Genomic DNA, 19,208 nt, shown 5'->3' on the forward strand with positions numbered 1-19,208 from the left:
ATTCATGAGAGCAAAGATCGGCCGTTAGATCCACACAAGATGAACCACTACAGGACATCAGAGCAGCGGCAGACGGCAGAAGGACTGGCCGAGGAAAGGCTGCTCTCGCCGGGGTTAATGAGCGCTGAGCGCCGCTGATCACCTGGAGCTCACAACTCCAAAAACACAAGATAATTTTTTTAAATAGGCGCTCTCTTTATAAATAAACCACAGATTTGAGCTTTAAACAACTACATTATCACCTGAAAAAGTCTTAAAACTACATTTTGTGACACAATAGTACTATTTTTAAATTATGCAGGGTTTCTCATGACGTCACTTCACCACGTGACAGCAGCGAGCAGGCTCCTGATTGGTTAACGCAGCGCGAATTGACGCTAAAGTTCAAAATTTTCAACTCGGGCGTCAGACGCGAATTCGCTTCAAACGCGTGAATGCACAAAAGCACCATTCACGTGTAACGCGTGTATCACGCAAGACTCTCAATTCGCGTCCAATTCTCGTCATTCGCGCAAACTAGACGCGCGAATGAGGCGGATTCGCGTCCTTCGCGCCGCGCAAAACGCGCGTTCATAGTCGTGATGTCGCCCATCACAGTTTCGGTACAGCCGTCAGAACCGTGTCTCCGCGCAGCAGATCTTCATTAGTGTGTGTGACGGAGGGATTCCTGCCGCTGTTTTGACTCCCTTTACACATTTTTTAAGCTCTGAGCTTGTCAAAAAATCATCATATCTTCACACAAACAACAAGCTCATTTAGCCCAGAACACAGCACATCACACAAAACTGTGTTGTTGTTGTAGTTTAATCAATATATGGTCAATATCAATTGATATCCCTAAAAAACACTAAAAGTCAGTGTAAAATCTAAATACAGCTTTTGCAATTATTAAGAAAATATTTATTATTGAAATCCTGTCATCATTTGGCAATTGAATCCCCAACGATTATAACTTGCACTAACATGTTAGTTTTGACATCACAAAATGCATTGTCTCATGAATATTAATTAGGTTATACTCATAGTAACACATGCAGGGAAGATTAAAACTCCTGCTTAAGAGTTATATAAGTGATATACACTCACCTAAAGGATTATTAGGAACACCTGTTCAATTTCTCATTAATGCAATTATCTAATCAACCAATCACATGGCAGTTGCTTCAATGCATTTAGGGGTGTGGTCCTGGTCAATCTCCTGAACTCCAAACTGAATGTCAGAATGGGAAAGAAAGGTGATTTAAGCAATTTTGAGCGTGGCATGGTTGTTGGTGCCAGACGGGCCGGTCTGAGTATTTCACAATCTGCTCAGTTACTGGGATTTTCACGCACAACCATTTCTAGGGTTTACAAAGAATGGTGTGAAAAGGGAAAAACATCCAGTATGCGGCAGTCCTGTGGGAGAAAATGCCTTGTTGATGCTAGAGGTCAGAGGAGAATGGGCCGACTGATTCAAGCTGATAGAAGAGCAACTTTGACTGAAATAACCACTCGTTACAACCGAGGTCTGCAGCAAAGCATTTGTGAAGCCACAACACACACAACCTTGAGGCGGATGGGCTACAACAGCAGAAGACCCCACCGGGTACCACTCATCTCCACTACAAATAGGAAAAAGAGGCGACAATTTGCACAAGCTCACCAAAATTGGACAGTTGAAGACTGGAAAAATGTTGCCTGGTCTGATGAGTCTGGATTTCTGTTGAGACATTCAGATGGTAGAGTCAGAATTTGGCGTAAACAGAATGAGAACATGGATCCATCATGCCTTGTTACCACTGTGCAGGCTGGTGGTGGTGGTGTAATGGTGTGGGGGATGTTTTCTTGGCACACTTTAGGCCCCTTAGTGCCAATTGGGCATCGTTTAAATGCCACGGCCTACCTGAGCATTGTTTCTGACCATGTCCATCCCTTTATGACCACCATGTCCCCATCCTCTGATGGCTACTTCCAGCAGGATAATGCACCGTCACAAAGCTTGAATCATTTTAAATTAGTTTCTTGAACATGACAATGAGTTCACTGGACTAAAATGGCCCCCACAGTCACCAGATCTCAACCCAATAGAGCATCTTTGGGATGTGGTGGAACGGGAGCTTCGTGCCCTGGATGTGCATCCCACAAATCTCCATCAACTGCAAGATGCTCTCCTATCAATATGGGCCAATATTTCTAAAGAATGCTTTCAGCACCTTGTTGAATCAATGCCACGTAGAATTAAGGCAGTTCTGAAGGCAAAAGGGGGTTTTCGTATTAAACACAGTATTAGTATGGTGTTCCTAATAATCCTTTAGGTGAGTGTATAGTGATATATTCAGCCGTATGATCCGAACTTCCCACTACTAGTTCTGATATTGTTGTTGCACGAGCTCTTTAAGCTCCACCCTCTTAAAAGAACAGCAGCTCATTTGCATTTAAAGGGACATACACAAAAACTGTGTTTTTGGCAATTTTAACATGCTATAAAACATGATCTGTGAGGCATTTTGAGCTATAACTTCACATACACACTCAGGAGACATCAGATACTTATTTTACATCTTGTGAAAAGGGGTGTTATATGTCCCCTTTAACAGATGGTGGACCTGTGCCTAGACGCGACCACAAAGCATCCCTGAAGTGTCTGCAGAGATTGTGTCAACTAGACACTAGACACTGATAATTACGCCCATGGAATCCGCTCATGGCAAAAATAGATGAGGACGTGATGATGTTCCCAATGACGTCTGTGTCGGTCTCCTGCTGTTAACTAGACTAGATTTCCCAATCCTTCGTGAGCATCAGTTTAAGTGTTCTTCCCAAGACACACCTGATGAGTCATTTAACGTCCCACCTGCACATCTGTACATGCGTATGTGTCCTTGGGTGTCCTGTTTAATGAGACTCATCCTTTCTGTTACCGTACCACAACACATTCAAAATACACTAATGCATGAAAAATTAACTATACACATTTACAACACATATAACACAATGCACGCTTCAATAGGCAGTCATTACATGCAATCAGTGCACTAGAAAACTATCAATTTATAAACATAATAATGGCACATGACAGCTTTAAAATTATCAATCAAATCAACACAAAGCTGTTCAGATCATCTGATTATCTATTATATGTAAACTGTGAACAAGTTAATTGAAGGAAATATTCTATATAGAACCTTCGGGGTTGCCATCATGGGATCAATCATTTAAGGCATTTCTCCTTATATAGAACCTTTTGACATGAAAGGTTAATTAAAGGGATAGTTCACCCTAAAATTGAATTATCATTTACCCTGGTGTTGTTCTAATTCAGTACGCTCGAGCTCGTCCATATAATGGGAGTTCACAGAAATAACAGACTGTGTTTATGTGAACTGTGTGTGTTTTTGACATAACCTTGTGTGTATTTGACATTGTGTTTAACTTAGTAATACTTATGGGACGCTCCGTCTGACACACAGCTTTCTGTGCGCGTGATTCGGGTGTATGTGTGTGTGTGCGGTCAGAAAACCATTTACAGAAGTTTAGACCAAACAGATGTTTTAGTTTTTGGCAGAGTATCCGAGGAACGAGCTGTACCGGCTCCGCCCTCCTCTGGATAGGGGGCGGAGCAGCAGCTCATTTGCATTTAAAGATACATGCATGAAAACAGCATGTTTTTCCTTCCACTCAAAATGGGCATTTACAACATGATCTGTGGGATATTTTGCGCTGAAACTTCACACACACATTCTGTATGTTGACCTGCATCAAGCTTTTAAAGGGGTGATGAATGAGAAATCAACTTTCCCTTTTGATATATAAAGGTCATGGTAATATAAGAATATCCTGTAAGTTTCAGCGCTGAAACGTCCTTGTTAGTCAAAGAAAAGCTTTTATAGACACCAGGCCCAGCAAACGAGAGATCTCAGAATGTGCCACACCTTGACGTCATCGTATGGTGAAGCACCGCCTCAACAGAAGAAGAACAACGCCTGATTCTGTAGCCCCGCTGGTTTTAAGTGTCATGTTAGTGGCACGAGTCGTGCCACTAACATGACACTTAAAACCAGCATAGAGCTAAACCGCATCAAATTTCTAAGCAGTAAACATACCACATAAGCTTCATTCGGATTCTAATATTATGAATGCATGGATGAACTTTATTTTTAATGAATGTCCAGCTCACGTGGGGAAGACATTGCACGTATGTTCATTTAACCACAGATTCGTTTGTAAACAAGAGACTGGATTTGCAGCGAGGATAAGATTACATGAACGAATGAAGCAACACACCAATGTGAGTAAAACATGTTTTTTATATGTGATAGCATTGCATTGTTTCAGATCCTATTGATTATGTGTACATGTCTAACTGGACATACCTTAGCACGCTGTCACAGGCTGGAGAATCCTTTATTTGTGGTGTTCTTGGTTCATTACTGTCTTGATGTGCGTTGTTCACTCTCTTGACTTGATATTTAAAGGGTGCGCGGTATGTGTACGGTTCACGGTTATATTCATTGATCGGGCGGGCCAAGTAATGTTAATAAAAAAATAACATTCCAATCAATCGCGGGTGGATGAGAGATGAATCATTGTGTTTGTTTGATAAAGATATTTTGCGAGCCCTGGCTGTGGGCTGGGCGATTCATTCCGGTTTCCGTTTGCCACACGCTCTCACTGACAGAGGGAGCAGAAGCTCATTAAATATGCAAATCTTATCCAATCCTAGCCGTGGGCGTTTACTTCCAAGTCTTCAGTGCGGCACACCCATCAAAACTGAGCGTGTCTTGAGAAAGCCTCAAAACCAGGGCAGAAAATAGCCTATTACTTATTCATTATGATGTTTCTGAATGTAAAAACCACACGAACGCCATAAGTTGACCTCAGACAACCGTATTAAAAAAAAATGTAAAAAGCCAGTTCATGACCCCTTTGACACAGAATGATCTCATGCCTGGATTATAAACACAACAACGAGTTTACCCAATCGGCGGATGACCTCTGTAATCTGTAGTCCCATTTAGACACTTGATATCAACTGTGTTTTTCAAGACAAGTAAAAGCTTTATAAGAATCAAAAACAGGTTTTACAGATGTATTTTATGTTGTAGAATAAAACGTGAAAATATATTGAGCTTGTGTTAACTACAGACCTTATTTCAGGCATGTAATCAGAAACCCATTGACTTCGGGGCGATGGGACCGGAAGTGCTCAAATGCAACTCGTTTGCAATCCGTCACCCCAGCAGCGCCGCAGTTCACATATAGTGATGAACACAATGGATAGTGGTTTTTTTTGCTAATAGTGTCTCACAAACATGCAGCCGTGCACAGAAGACCAGCCGTCAAGGTCAGGATTTTCATTAAAAGTGTAATATAAGGTATTACGTAATATAAGGTGTCCCCAGAATGTGTGTGAAGTTTCAGCGCAAAGTACCCCACAGATCATTTATTATATCATGTTGTAAATGGTCATTTTTGAAAGGAAGGAAGAACATGCTGTTTTCATGCATGTATCTTTAAATGCAAATGAGCTGCTGCTCCGCCCCCTATCCAGAAGAGGGCGGAGCCTGTACAGCTCGTGCCTCGGATACTAAAACATCTCTGTCATGCTCACGTGACACTGCAGTTCTTCATCATCATGAGAGTTTATGATCTGCATGTGTTTTAAAGCCATATCAGTCTAAACTTCTGATATATGGTTTTCTGAGCGCACACACACACACCCGAAGCACACACACAGAAAGCTGTGAGTCAGACGGAGCGTCCCGTGAGTATCAAACTAAGTTTTCTTTCACATCTTATTGCGCTTATACTGTCAAACGAACACAAGGTTATGTCAAAAACAGTCTGACAGAAGTTGTGGGTGGGGTCTATGCTAATAGGGCGGAGTCTGTCAGAAGTTATGGGTGGGGTTTATGCTAATGGAGCGGAGGCTGTCAGAAGTTGTGGGTGGGGTCTATGCTAATGGAGCGGAGGCTGTCAAAAGTTGTGGGTGGGGTCTATGCTAATAGGGCGGAGGCTGTCAGAAGTTGTGGGTGGGGTCTATGCTAATAGGGCGGAGTCTGTCAGAAGTTGTGGGTGGGGTCTATGCTAATAGGGCAGGGTCTGTCAGCAGTTGTGGGTGGGGTCTATGCTAATAGGGCAGGGTCTGCCAGCAGTTGTGGGTGGGGTCTATGCTAATAGGGCGGAGTCTGTCAGAAGTTGTGGGTGGGGTCTATGCTAATGGAGCGGAGGCTGTCAGAAGTTGTGGGTGGGGTCTATGCTAATGGAGCGGAGGCTGTCAGAAGTTGTGGGTGGGGTCTATGCTAATAGGGCGGAGGCTGTCAGAAGTTGTGGGTGGGGTCTATGCTAATAGGGCGGAGTCTGTCAGAAGTTGTGGGTGGGGTCTATGCTAATAGGGCAGGGTCTGTCAGCAGTTGTGGGTGGGGTCTATGCTAATAGGGCAGGGTCTGCCAGCAGTTGTGGGTGGGGTCTATGCTAATAGGGCGGAGTCTGTCAGAAGTTGTGGGTGGGGTCTATGCTAATAGGGCAGGGTCTGTCAGCAGTTGTGGGTGGGGTCTATGCTAATAGGGCGGAGTCTGTCAGCAGTTGTGGGTGGGGTCTATGCTAATAGGGCGGAGTCTGTCAGCAGTTGTGGGTGGGGTCTATGCTAATAGGGCAGGGTCTGTCAGCAGTTGTGGGTGGGGTCTATGCTAATAGGGCGGAGTCTGTCAGCAGTTGTGGGTGGGGTCTATGCTAATAGGGCGGAGTCTGTCAGCAGTTGTGGGTGGGGTCTATGCTAATAGGGCAGGGTCTGTCAGCAGTTGTGGGTGGGGTCTATGCTAATAGGGCAGGGTCTGTCAGCAGTTGAGGTGGGGGGGGTTATGCTAATAGGGCAGGGTCTGTCAGCAGTTGTGGGCGTGGCCTAAACACTTGTGATGTGACACTGCTAGAATCTGAAAACGGCTTATTCTGAGACACTGCTTATGATTTATAGGGATTAAAAAAGAGATTTTTACCATTATATAACCTTTTAAAATTGAGTCAGGAATCCTAAATACTACTGTGCAACATTAGTGTGAGTTTACGTGCTTGGTCAATCATTTGTCCTTAGTAACTTGTTAGTTAGTGTTAGTTTTGTCGTAAAACAAAACCTGAAAGCATCTTCAAGTAACGTCAAATTATATATTATATTCATAAATAAAAATCTGCTATACTAAAAACGGAGAAAATCAATGATGATCCACATCTACACATTGAATGAACGGCTCTGTATTGTCAGTCGCATGATGGCATTATTGCCACAAAAGCATTGAAGATGGGTCTAAAACTGGCAGACTTATAAATAAGAGACAATGCAAAAATCCTATTTTGAGTGCATTTCCCCTCTGGATTAAAATCTGTTATTATTGAGATAATCCTTACACTTAACCTCTGTCTGGTTGCAGCTTCGCCTGGCAGAAACACACGTCTAATCTCAGCATGGCGCACATGGAAAACATCATTAATTCCATTCAATTTTGTGAATTTTAATCTCAGTGGATCGGGATGAGACAGTCTCAGTAATTTATTCTGAGAAAACTAGATCTGGAGAGATGATATGATTCAGTGCACTTTATGATGAACAGAGAGGTGTATATTCAGTGCTCTCTCTCTCTCTCTCTCTCTCTCTCTCTCTCTCTCTCTCTCTCTCTCTGTCTTTTATAAGCAGCTGCATTTTAAGAAAACAACCATTTAGATTCATCTATGCATGTATATCTCTGTAGAGTTCATTTCTGTTTCGATTTAAACTGGTGTAGCAGATTATTAAATGGTCAAAATGTGTATAATTGAGCTGAAACCCTCGAAAGGCATTAATGTAGTTTGGTGGTCATTACGGATGGAGATTTCAACCCCTAGTGTCCTCCTAAATTCAGAGTTGTATATCCCCAAACAAATATAATTAGACTGTTTAAATGACAGGATAAAAAGCTTATTTACATTCTTATATTACATTGCCTGGGCATTTTACCGCACTATAGTTGTACATGTAAACCCTTGAGATAAAGAATGTGCTCAACTAAAATTCAATATCCGCTTTAATTATAAAAGTATATTAAAAAAAAAAAGGTTATACTGTATTTCTGAAATAATTAAATATATTTAAGTGCACTTAAAGAGATACACTTTCATGACTATGTTTCTTAACACACTTGGTCTTTTCTGACCCCAAAGGACGTTTGCAAAAAAAAAAAAAAGTTCCCTTTGTCCAAATGGCATGAGACTATGTACGGTGGTCAACACTCTCTAGATCTACAAATAAAAAAAAAATGGATTGATATCTGTTTTTATGTTCGTGTGACAAAAAAAGTCACACTTGGGACCAGAGACCCCGCTCAGAAAATGGACAAAATTCATCCTCAAAAACAGAAACAACACAGAACACGCATACAGAAATGAAGTGGCACACTTCCAACAATGCATAAAACATCCACAATGCAAAATGATCATGCTCACACACACACACGTTATTGCTTGTTATTGCTGTTCAGATCATTGCATTTTGATGTTCATGTTGTGTATTTTTTACTCAATATGTAATATAACTGTTCATTTCTGTAAATTTTTGTTCTGTTACAGTTTGTAACTGAAGTGTAGATAAAATTTGTAGAATTATAAGAAAATCAGATGTTTGAAATAAATGATAAACTCTAAAGACTCCAACTTTTCTCTTGTTCAGGTTTGATTGTAATCATAATGTAACATCATTGAAAAAAAAGATTTTTTTCAGTACAAAAAAAATGCTAAACTTTGATAAAATAATTCATTTTAATTGTTATAAATGTGATTTCATAACATTTAGATAAAAATCCAACTGAAAAGATGTCTTTCAGTCAGTCAAATAGCAAATAGTGGAGCTCTGCAGCATTTACTGGTAAAAGTTTTTTTTTTTTTTTTTTTTTTTTTTTTTTTAACTGTATTTTCCAAAAGATGGGCAAAAATCTTACACTAAGCTATGTCAAATGATCCATGTAATCCCCATGAATGAAAGTTAGAAATTTGGGTCTTTTATGAAGTGAATTTTACATTAAAAATGATTTTGTGATGAAAATCCATTAAAAAAATATATATTTTTATTTATTTATATAAATTTAAAATGTATTATAAATAATCCAAAAACTGCACAGATGTTGAGTAAAAACATTAATACACAGAGTAAAATTACATTTGTTCTAAAAAAAAACCAAATGTACATTTTGTTGCCTGGGGTCTGTGGAGACCCAAACGAAGGCCGGAGAAGGGTTAAGTACATTTTTAAAAAGTACACTTTCTAATAATAAAAAATTAAATGTCTTTCCTTAAAGTGCATTTTAATAATCTTTTGTTGTGTTTTAAAGTATGCTCTCAACATAAAGCTCATGTAAAGTACTTGATTATCATTTCAATAGTGGTTTTCATTACATTTAAAGTTAACATATTTGAAATGCTCTGTTATTACAAATATGTAATAACAAATATATTTAAAAACATAAGGTTTAACAAATCTTGATTTGCTATGAATGCTTGTCTGTACATTCAGCAGAACACTAACTATATTTCAAAGAGAATAGAAGTAAATATGAAATTACATATAAAGATGTACTGAAGTCATTGGTCAAAAACAGTGTTCAATTAAAGAAATGTTAAATGCATTTAATATAAATTTAAACTATAATAGATTTTAATTTTATTGCAAATAACATGCAATTGCATGTCCAAAAACATTACATTCTTTGTCTTTCAAAGTATATTGTTTCCATATAGTAAGCACTTACTCTAAAGTGTGCTTTGCTGGTGTTGATTGACAGTCTGTCTTCACTTGTGCTTTCATTTATTCCTCCATCACTCGAGCACCGGTGACATTTGCAGACAGCCTTATAATGATCCACATATAATCAGATGATCAGTGCTTGTTATGGCACATATCAATGGCGTACACATTCACAATTATGTTCATTTCTGTTTTAAACAATTTGTTTACCTCGAGTAGATAAAAGATAAGCTCTCGTAATGATGCAGTGAATTTCTGCTTATAATGAACACTCGACGTGCTGGTTCATGAAGCTCCATCACTATATGACAAACAGTACGCCTGCTAGTTAAGATCATCTAACATTTTTCCATGTTATTATGAAGGACAGCAGGTCGGAATGCATCCATATATTAAATCATCATTCTGTATGTTTATTGTATTTTAAATACGTATGAATAAGTGTATGATGTTAGGCAGCATTTTTTTTAAATCTAATCTTATTTTGCATTGCATATGCCGAAGATAAGACCCATTTTTAGTTTATGTACTGTATAATTTTACAATTTTAAACAATAAAAAAATAGATTTACTTTTTACGTTACTTTAAATAAATTGTTTTTTAACTGGAATAAAGTAAAATAACATTCATTTTATTTTCAGACTACATTTCTCATTTTAGTTTAGTGTAGCGATGAACTAAAATAAATACAATTTAAATAAATAAAAACTATATAAAAAGCTAATAAAATGACAAAAACAAAACAAAACAACAGAATTACTAAAACACTAACTCTAATTAAAATGAAAACAGAAAACATAAAAATAAAAACTGATTCAAAATATTAATAACAACTTTAATAGTATCTCAGTGATATTAAAATAACTGCAGTTTGGGGCCAAATAACCTCAGATGATTTATGGCACTGATTTATTTTTCATTTGTTTACAGTAGCCTACATATGATTATTGATTAATCATTTTAATTGTTGATAGTGCATTTTTGGCCTTGCATGTTTTTTTGACGTGTACACACACACATATATATATATATATATATGTGTGTGTGTGTGTCAAGTGCCACTGTTGGTGCTTTTTTGGTGGTGGACAGGGGTCAGCATGGGTATATATCCCATATATACCATATATATATATATAAAAGTACACAACATGATGAAATTGCCTCTCTTAAAGCACACTTGCCTCCTCAAGTTAAATGATTAGAAGCACCATTAACTGACAGAAACGCCTTTTTAACATAGATTGAAATTTGCTGACAACATGGGCATTACGGATAAGATTGCATGTACAGAGAGAATTTCCTGATGGTATTGAGAAAATAAGACGAGAGATACTCAGCAAACGAGGGCTCCAGATCTCATCTGTGTGTCTGCTGTCACTATAATCTAAACCATGTACGTCTGAGACAGTCGCATCCATCACGGCCTTATCACTGCCACCACAACATTAGCAACAATATGGCAGTAATTACTCACTCGCGTCATGCCTGAGAAGACTCAAAAACAACCACCTCTTCTGTGTTCGGAAACATGCTGGGCAAATCCTCTGATTCCCGTCCACAACAACACGGGGCTTTTATTTTAGGGATGACATTTGGCGTTGAGGAAGATACAGTATGTGGCCAGAATGAATTATAGTCATGTGTAACTGGATGGTTTTAACAAAGCAAATCAAGGGGAATTTGCACAATCAGAAGCATAACTTCTTCAGCCGTTTTCCCAAATAAACTCAAAACCCTTGAAAAACCACAACCCAAAAGAACATTAAACATCGCCTCCTCATTCTCATGCACAAAAACACATTAAATATCACTTAACTGTAAATGAACATCTCTCTCTCTCACTTCCCCATCCGCTCTCAGTGACACTGCATCACAACATAGCGAATTTATGCTTTCCTAGGGTGCGTTTACTCAGAAATGATGTACTAAAAGCAGAAAAGGTTTTCACATACCGACGACAGCGCTGTCAAAGCGGTCCCCGATCTGAGAAAAAACGACTAAAACACTGTATTATTCAAGCCAGGCATGTAGTGTAGTTTTCCTATAGAGTGAACACGTAACGCATGCACATGACGTCCCCGGTTTCACACCGTTTTTGTAGTTTGCATGGAGACAATAACTGTATCGTTGTCAAAAGTGTGCACTTTGAAACACTTTTTCAGGCTCCCGAAACGCTGTTGTTGTGTTTCCCATTTTTAGTTGAAAGTTTTCTGTTTTAAGTTGAAAATGGTGTCGTGTAAATATTCCATTATTATAACAAAGTGGAAGCGATTGGGAACAACAGCAACTCAGCCACAGAGCGGGGTCAGCGCATGCTGAGGGTCACAGAAGTCGCCAACTTTCTGCAGAGTCAAGAGCTCCAGACCTGCAAACTCCTGTGGCCTTCAGATGAGCTCAAGAACAGTGTGTAGAGCTTCAGGGAATGGGTTTCCATGGCCGAGCAGCTCATCCAAGCCTTACATCACCAAGTGTGGGATGCAGTGGGGTAAAGCGAGCCACCACTGGACTCAAGAGCAGTGAGACGTGTTCTCTGAGTGACCAATCACGCTTCTCTGTCTGACAATCCCATGGACGAGTCTGGGTTTGGCGGTTTCCAGGAGAACGGGACTTGCCTGGCTGCATTGTGCCAAGTGTAAAGTTTGGTGGAGGGTGGATTGTGGGGTGGGGGTTGTTTTTCAGGGGTTGGCCCCTTAGTTCCAGTGAAAGGAACTCTTAGTGCTTCACCAAGACATTTTGGACAATTTCACGCTCTCAACTTTGTGGGACCAGTTTGTGGACGGCCCCTTCCTGTCCCAGCATGACTGACCAGTGCACAAAGCGTCGCTCCATAAAGACATGGATGAGGAGTTTGGTGTGGAGGAACTTGAGTCCTGACCTCAACCCGATAGAACAGCTTTGGGATGAATTAGAGCGGAGACTGAGAGCCAGGCCTTCTCGTCCAACATCACAAATGAAGAATCCCCATAAACACACTCCTAAACCTTGAGGAAAGAAGAGCTGAAGCTGTTAGAGCTGCAAAGGGTGAGCGATCCATATTAAAAACTACACTCTAAAAATCCTGGGTTAAAAATAACCCAAGTTGGCTTGAAAATGGACTAACCCAGCATTTGGGTTGTTTTAACCCAGCGGTTGGGTTAAACGTTTGCTTAAAACAACCCAATTGCTGGGTTAGTCCATTTTCAACCAAACTTGGGTTATTTTTAACCCAGCTACAGATCTAAGGCACAGATTTTGATTAATCATTCACAATTAGAGAAGGAACGTGAACCTCCATTGTAAAAAATGACTATCAGAGAATGTTTTACCAGAAAATAGTTCCTTTCTTCACATTAGATTCAGAGTAATTTTGTATTTATTTGTGAGAATTATGAGCCTTTTCTTAGGGAATTTCTTTTATACACTCTAAAAAATGCGATTGGGTTGTTTTAAGCAAACATTTAAACCAATCCGCTGGGTTAAAACGACCCATTCCCTGGGTTAAAACAACCCAATCGCTGGGTCCATTTTCAACCCAACTTGGGTTGTTTTTAACCCAGCATTTTGTGTACGGATTAAGAATGGGATGGCTTTAAAGCTCATGTGCATCTAAGGCAGGCATCCCAAAACTTTTGGCAATATAGTGTATATCACTACACTTCACCAGTTGATCAATCACTGTACATATAAGACAATTGTTTTGTATTAAAAATGTTCTGAAATGTTGTGTCTGAACAAAAGCCACTTTGTCACTTTGTTGGCAAACTAGAGTTAAATATGAAGCAGGTGAATGATGTATGAACAAACCCCTCTGTAAAAGCCTTCGGGATATAGACAGGAATAAATCTGTAAAGTTTGGTGTGTGTAAAACTGCTGACGTGGAGATTTCTGACTCAATGCAGGAGAAAAAAAGATTCAATTTTGACAAAATGGCCTTTAAACAGCTCCCTGTGGTAAAAATCATGTTTTAATGTTATTTTTATATGCTTTAAGACATGTGCAAATTCATTAGTCAACACCATTGTTGAGTGTTTTCTCTTTAAAACTGCAGTGAACCAAACACAGTCTCAAAAACACTGAAACCGCTGGTGTTTCCGACCTCACAAACTACCTTGTAACCAATCACGTCACGAGGGGGGCGGGGCTTTAGCATATCATTAACTATGACCGCTCTGAAGTCAGCAAGTCCCAAGAGTAGCAGGTTATCCTGCTATGTTTTTCTGTTGATATGAAAAGGTGAGCAGGTGAATTATGTGTATGATGCATATTACGGTGTTATGATGAACTATATGCCTTTGACGTTCTGTGATGTTCAAAGCTTTTCTAAGGACACTGATTGTTAGAAGGCAGACTGAGATGGCGAACGGGAACATGCTAACATTAGCTACACATTATTAGCTGTTTAATAATGTAGTCAAGCAAAAGGATAATCAAATTAATTACCGTTATGTGTCCAATGATGTAGAGAACGATTCATAAAGCACATTATCATTCTGATACATGGACTCATAGACGAGCCTGTGCGAGTGAGTGGAGGCGGGGCTCATTTGCATATTCATGGGAATTACATTCAAGCTATTTTTTGTCACCGGAAAAACGCTTATGTCATTTTGGTTATCAAATATGAGTTTTAATGGATAAAAAGATTGTAGGGGACACTTTAAAGATGATGTGTTGTAATTGACATTTACAGATGCAAATAGGTAAAGTGTAATAAAATAAATAAACATGTAAATGTGTATTTTGGATGTTTATTTTAAACAGAAGACATATTATGGAAGCAAAATAACCCCCTCCCCCCAAAAAAATATATTTTTATTTACATTTGAGACAAAGAAAACATGATTTTCAATCAAAATTGAGCGTAAGCAGAACTTTATCACAGAATGTCATGATAATACAGTTTGGTACCAACTTTGAATCTGAAAAACTCTTTGAGATCAAGAGTTTGTAGATATTGTGGTCATCATGTGATCATGAAGCCTTGTTAGGTGTTTAAATTAATCGTAGATATATGTGACCCTTGAGCACAACTTCAGTCCTACATCTCACGGGTATATTTGTGGAAATAGCCAACAATACATTGTATGGGTCAAAATTATCCATTTTTCTTTTATGCCAAACATCATTAGATATTAAGATCATGTTCCATGAAGATATTTAGTACATTTCCTACCATACACAAAAATGCTGGGTTCAAAATAACCCAAGATGGGTTGAAAATGGACTAACCCAGCGATTGGGTTGTTTTAAGCAAACATTTAACCTTAAACTCTAGTTTAAAACAACCCATTCACTGGGTTAAAACAACCCAATTGCTGTTTTTTTTTTCATTTTCAACCCAACTTGGGTTATTTTAAACCCAGCATTTTTTAAAGTGTAGATACACTCACCTAAAGGATTATTAGGAACACACACTAAAACTGTGTTTGACCCCCTTTCGCCTTCAGAACTGCCTTAATTCTACGTGGCATTGATTCAACAAGGTGCTGAAAGCATTCTTTAGAAATGTTGGCCCATATTGATAGGAGAGCATCTTGCAGTTGATGGAGATTTGTGGGATGCACATCCAGGGCACGAAGCTCCCGTTCCACCACATCCCAAAGATGCTCTATTGGGTTGAGATCTGGTGACTGTGGGGCCATTTTAGTCCAGTGAACTCATTGACATGTTCAAGAAACCAATTTGAAATGATTGGAGCTTTGTGACGGTGCATTATCCTGCTGGAAGTAGCCATCAGAGGACGGGGACATGGTGCTCATAAAGGGATGGACATGGTCAGAAACAATGCTCAGGTAGGCCGTGGCATCTAAACCATGCCCAATTGGCACTAAGGGGCCTAAAGTGTGCCAAGAAAACATCCCCCACACCATTACACCACCACCACCAGCCTGCACAGTGGTAACAAGGCATGATGGATCCATGTTCTCATTCTGTTTACGCCAAATTCTGACTCTACCATCTGAATGTCTCAACAGAAATCCAGACTCATCAGACCAGGCAACATTTTTCCAGTCTTCAACTGTCCAATTTTAGTGAGCTCGTGCAAATTGTAGCCTCTTTTTCCTATTTGTAGTGGAGATGAGTGGTACCCGGTGGGGTCTTCTGCTGTTGTAGCCCATCCGCCTCAAGGTTGTGTGTGTTGTGGCTTCACAAATGCTTTGCTGCAGACCTCGGTTGTAACGAGTGGTTATTTCAGTAAAAGTTGCTCTTCTATCAGCTTGAATCAGTCGGCCCATTCTCCTCTGACCTCTAGCATCAACAAGGCATTTTCTCCCACAGGACTGCCGCATACTGGATGCTTTTCCCTTTTCACACCATTCTTTGTAAACCCTAGAAATGGTTGTGCGTGAAAATCCCAGTAACTGAGCAGATTGTGAAATACTCAGACCGGCCCGTCTGGCACCAACAACCATGCCACGCTCAAAATTGCTTAAATCACCTTTCTTTCCCATTCCGACATTCAGTGTGGAGTTCAGGAGATTGTCTTGACCAGGACCACACCCCTAAATGCATTGAAGCAACTGCCATGTGATTGGTTGATTAGACAATTGCATTAATGAGAAATCGAACAGGTGTTCCTAATAATCCTTTAGGTGAGTGTATATAAAAAATGTATTAATAGCAGTAATGTGCATTGCACTTAATTTGGACAAAACATTTAGATTGTTTTGCACCCTCAGATTCCAGATTTTCAAATAGTTGTGTCTCAGCCCAATATTTATCCTAACTTAACAAACCGTATATCAATGGACAGCTTATTTATACACTCTAAAAATGCTGGGTTAAAAATGGACAAACCCAGCAATTGGGTTGTTTTAACCCAGTGAATGGGTTGTTTTAAACCAGAGGTTGGGTTAAATGTTTGCTCAAAACAACAATTGCTGGGTTTGTCCATTATCAACCGAACTTGTGTTGTTTTTAACCCAGTATATTTTAGGGTAGATGATGTTTAAATCAAAATTTCGAAAAATGGACCCTTATGACTGGTTTTGTGGTCCAGGGTCACATATACTGACTACCCTTACATCTTTTGAATTCATCTACAGGTATGGCATAATTTCATGATTATGAAGAACCACTCGTCCCAATTTCACACTCTGGGGTATAAAAGACGATTATTATTCAATAATATCATTGATTTAATGCACTGACTTGAGCTAAACAATGACACTAACTTTGCAACATCAGCCGTTATTGAACTGAATTGAATCAACATTGAATCGAGTTGAATAATGAGCTATTCTGTAGAGCTGCTCTACAGATGAAATTGAAGTAGTTTCATAATTGAAGAATCGTACAACATAAATGCTCACAAATGTGAAGCTGCTTTTAAAGTGCACATAAACACTGCGTGTATTTAATTTAAATCAACATACATATATAAACCCAAAATCACAATGTTAATATATGCATGAATATTTTATCCTATAAATAAATGACCACGCTTAAACTGCATGGTGGGTTTCGGTGAATCATTTATAACTGATGGAAAAAAGGAACACATTAACATTTAATCACATTTTGTTCCCATGGATACAAAACCCAAAAATGACAGCTAAAGAAAAGGACATTTCTCTAATCCCGTGTGTGGGAGAATGGCAAACTGTATATGCATATGGCGTTTTTGCTTTCCCGATCTGATACTTCTGATCTGATGCTTGTCAACAATGCTAATCGCCGTCTTTAATCCATCATGCCTCGCAGCGCCGCCGTCCTCCAGGCCTTTTGTGTCATTTCTCAGCAGGAACTGCATATCTGTGGGATTCACAGGACATTAATGCGCTGGTGGAGCAGAAGAGCGAGCGCGACGGCTGATTGTAGGTAAACATCCAGAATGAATGGAAGGAGCCTGTCGATTTCGCAACAGTGAGTGCTGGGAAACTCAGATTAATGTTACGTTTTGTTTTGCTGATCTCCGCTTTTTTGTTCCTCAGATCGCTGGAGAGTTCACAGACCCTTTGGGAGCAACAGATGATGAAATTAGCATCACCGCCAGGGACTGATCGAAGTGGAACTAATGTGAATTTGTTAAATTTAACGTTAAGCAGTGAGGGCACTTTTTGTGCACATCAAATAAATGAGGGAATTGGCTAAATGAACAGGGTTTGAAAGACTCGCTGCATTAGCACATGAATACTTGTCAGCTTGTGCTACACCAATCCAGTCACACAGACATCCTCTTTGCTTTTGTTTTCCATCTCTCGCTTTCTCTCTTTATCTCTCGCCGTCCCAATAAAAATCACAAAAAAATGTCTAATTATCACGCTCTATGAACACAGTTTGTACACACGGAGTCGACAATAATCTGCTGAGGTTATGTAGCAGTTTGCAAATAACAGATTAGCGGGGAAAAAACAATAACGATTCCCTAACTGTACCTTAGCACATATAAAAAACTGTAAAAATTGTAAAATAAAGTAAAATAAAATTGTAAAGTGTGTGTGTGTGTGTCCGCGCGAGTGAGTGAGTGAGTGTGTGTGTGAGTGTGTGTGTGTCCGCACGAGTGAGTGAGTGAGTGAGTGTGTGTGTGTGTGTGTGTGTGTCTGCGCGAGTGAGTGAGTGTGTGTGTGTGTGTGTGTGTCCGCGCGAGTGAGTGTGTGTGTGTGTGTCCGCGCGAGTGAGTGAGTGTGTGTGTGAGTGTGTTGATATTGTGCGAGTCCAAATGATTCCTGGGACTGACGGTAGCTGAAGCTCATTAAATATGCAAATCTTAAAGCTCATTAAATATGCAAATCGTATCCAATCCTAGCCGTGGGCGTTTACTTCCAAGTCTTCAGTGCGGCACGCCCATCAAAACCAAGTGTTTTTCAGAGAGCCTCAAAACCAGGGCAGAAAATAGCCTATTACTGATTCATTATGATGTTTTTGAATGTAAAAACCACACAAACGTCATAAGTGGACCTCAGACAACAGTATAACATTTTTTAAAAAGCCAGTTCATGACCCCTTTAAGTAGCGCTTGTGAAAATAGACATAAGACTGTACCTCCTCAACGCAAGCAGGATCTGAGGTTACATGCTATTTTTGCTTAGAACTATCAAAAATAGTTGCTATTTTTGCTTAGAACTTCTGAACGGTTTGTCCAAAAATTATAATCTCGTTTGATTCGGGGTGGCATGACAAGTCGAATGATATCCAGTTTTCCCATATCGCCCATTTTGGCCACCAGCCATTTTGAATTTTGTTGTAAATGCTGTTTTTCATGAACGCATTAGCGTATCGTAACAAAACTCAATATGGGTCATCGGCACCATGCCCTGAAGGAGCCTGAGAAGTTTTGAACCAACGCCACCTAGTGGTAAATCAAATATTCACATGTTTATAACTTTGGATTTGGTTGACATATTATCACGGGAGTTATATCCTTAGATTCCTGAATCCTTGGTGAATCCTTGGTGAAAAATACTAGGTTTTGCCTTATGGTTTTTGAAATGTTAGCATTTAAACAACGTTCACGAGTATCTTTGAAACCGTTAGTCCGAT

Source organism: Gobio gobio (genome assembly GCF_949357685.1).
Source record: "Gobio gobio genome assembly, chromosome: 9".
NCBI lineage: Eukaryota > Metazoa > Chordata > Actinopteri > Cypriniformes > Gobionidae > Gobio > Gobio gobio.